The 2,790-nt window shown below is 36.2% G+C and overlaps 1 protein-coding gene across 2 annotated transcripts in view; it reads right to left on the bottom strand.

Moving 5' to 3' along the window:
- UBE3A (ubiquitin protein ligase E3A) overlaps positions 1–2,790 on the bottom strand; it is a 46,326-nt gene that overhangs the window by 40,770 nt on the left and 2,766 nt on the right. For both annotated transcript variants that reach the window (XM_010727580.3, XM_003203151.4), the window contains exon 2: positions 961–1,028. The gene's annotated coding sequence lies outside the window, so the exon portion shown is untranslated. The remainder of the gene's footprint in view (positions 1–960; positions 1,029–2,790) is intronic.

Raw genomic sequence — 2,790 nt, 5'->3', positions numbered from 1 at the left:
AATATTTTTTATTTTTTTTTACTATTTTTTCCATGTTAGATATCTTCAAAAGAAGAATCTAGACATAAATATACAGGTATAAAACTTGTATCATGAGTTAAATTCTTTCCAGTACTTAAAGTGTTTAAAAAAAAAAAAGTATATTCATAGCTTAGATGTAATTGCAGAAGTAATTCCATATGATTTTTATTAATACATTTGATAATCTAGAAAAATCTGAACTCTAATATTATTTTTTTTCTGAATGCAGCAATTCAGAAAGTTAAGAGGATGCATCAAGAACACTATAGAACTTGAGCCACTGTCGAGTGGTGCAGACTTTCTCTAATGCTGGACTACTGCAGCATAGGGTTAGACAATAGGAACAAGAGTAACTACAGGGTAAAGTTTGATTTTGTTATAATGCATGCACAGAGTTTTAACCTTGCTGGACACTTAAGAGCCCAGACAAAGAGAGACACCATGTGGCACAGGCCAATGTTAGAGAAGGTTACTTTTCTGAGTTTCCAAACATCCCAATTTGTAAATTTTGCTTACGCTGATGTTTGGTTAACTTTCCCAGTAGTTCTGAGTCTATTTTGCAAGTTATATTTAAAAAGTGTAGAAGTCTGACTATAAACGTGTACAGCAGCACGGAAAAAGCCTTCAGCAACAGCACCAGGTCTTATCCAACCAACGGAGAAATAGATGAATCATAGTAGCATAATGCTGTGCTTGTATAACAAATTAAAAGGGAATTCATCAATGTTGCATCTTTATTTTCTCCAAGAATATCAAGTAACACAGCTATCCAAAGAAACTAAGTCTAAAAGTAACAGACATTGAAGTTGAAAAAATATGGGAAAAAATGAATGTTTGTGCTTTCCTGAATTTATTTTCAACTTGTTTAAATCAGTGAAGTATAATTATTATTATTAGTCATAACACATATATACAATAGAAGTGAAAACACAGACATACCATATCTTTCCAGAGCTGCAGAAACTTCTACTTCCCAATTCTAAAATGGACTTCTACAGTTCCTGTACCTATAATGCAAAACATTGTATGTCAGTTTTTGCACCACGCGCAACTCACTGTTGCTTCAAAGTGATATAAACGAGAACAGCCGTTCGATTAGTCACAAGTTTACAATGAAATGAAACACGGGACTTTCAATACCAGCCAGAGCAGAAAATGCTTAGTTATGTCAGGGAAACTGCAAAAGCTCAACATCCACACACACTGTTCCTTGTTCTTTCCTCTCTAGTGATGCAATACAGTTTTATAATTCCGTTCATCCATTTTATTATAAATATCCATTTCCTCCTTCTAGAAGATTCTGGCAAGGTTTCTCTCCTGTTCCACCCTACCCCTCCCCCACCCATATTTTTCCTCTTAAAAAAATAGCATTTTCTAAATTAAAGACATCAGTATTTATAATAATAATAATAATAATAAAAATGCTTTCAAAAGTCACAAACAGAACCACACCTTGGTCCTGGCTGCACAGAACTGCTGAAGTTTGGTAAGCACTTCTATAAAAAGTTCATTTTTAGAAAAGCTGTAACAAATAAGGAACTCAGGCCTAAACATATCCTGAATATTGTTAACGACCAACTAACAAGCACAGTACAACCAACGTGAAGGGTGTGAGTTACACAGAAATAGCCATATAACTAAAGAAAACTAAGATTTACTTTTTGAAAACTTACTTATTTGGTTCAAAGTATGCTTTCACTATCACAAAGATTAATACTTAATTTGTTGGTTCTAAAGCTCTATTAAGAGCAAATAAATCCAGTGTAGCTGATTCAGTCTGATTTCCAACTTAGATCAGTGTTCCCATGAAGAAGCCCTGATCCAGTTACCTTAAAGAGTACACATTCAATTTTGTCTTAATGATGTGAAATGACTCATCCAGTACCCAAGGTCCAATTCTGCTCTGGGGATACAAAAAGAATGGATAGGAACATCTGTGCCAGTTCAGCTTCACAACATTGCCAGGCTGTGCATAACTTTCTATATTTCCAGATGAAAAAAAAACCTACACGGAGCAGTCTACCTGTTCAGTGCAGCAAAATTCCTATTTCAACGCAAAGATACGGTAATTACGTGGATTTATATATAGTCAGGGTGAACAACAAACCCATAGAATTGCATCAATAAAACTTTACTACCACTCATAAGAATAAATTTATCCAAAGAGTGAGAGAAAGCACCATGATTTTCCTGATGGGAGGAGGTACTACCAACAGCAGACATCACAAAGAATAATTATTCGTTCACAGAGAAGCCACCGAGCAAACTCTGCTACAAACGCAAACAGTGTTTTCACATCTCACACCACAGGACTTCCAGCTTATATCATAACGTATGCAAAGTCTGTCATGTGCACAACACTTGTACATGCAGAGTAATGCTATCTATACGCTATTACACATAATTAACCAATCATCCTCTAAGCCACAAAGCACCAACTCATGGAGTGCAAGCAAAGTATACGAGTGAAGAAATATATCCCAAATACATTTAGCAGAGATCTAACAATTGCTGCCCAGCAAGAGGAGACTAGACTAAAAAACAAAGAGTCACAACAGAACCAAAGCCATGTAGTCGAGGACATTTCAAATTGAAGAAGCACAACAGAGTAGAGGAGATGGAGGCAGAGGCATTACTAAAGATGATGCAGCTTGCAACAGAAAAGAATCATTGAAAAGGACCACAATGATCATCTAGTTTCAACTCCCCTGCTATGTGCACGGTCGCCAACCACCAGACCAGGCTGCCCAGAGCCACATCCAGCCTGGC

This window comes from Meleagris gallopavo, chromosome 1 (assembly GCF_000146605.3).
Source record: "Meleagris gallopavo isolate NT-WF06-2002-E0010 breed Aviagen turkey brand Nicholas breeding stock chromosome 1, Turkey_5.1, whole genome shotgun sequence".
Classification (NCBI taxonomy): domain Eukaryota; kingdom Metazoa; phylum Chordata; class Aves; order Galliformes; family Phasianidae; genus Meleagris; species Meleagris gallopavo.
Note: the sequence above shows the minus strand (reverse complement) of the source record. Positions and strands in the feature narration are given on the sequence as shown.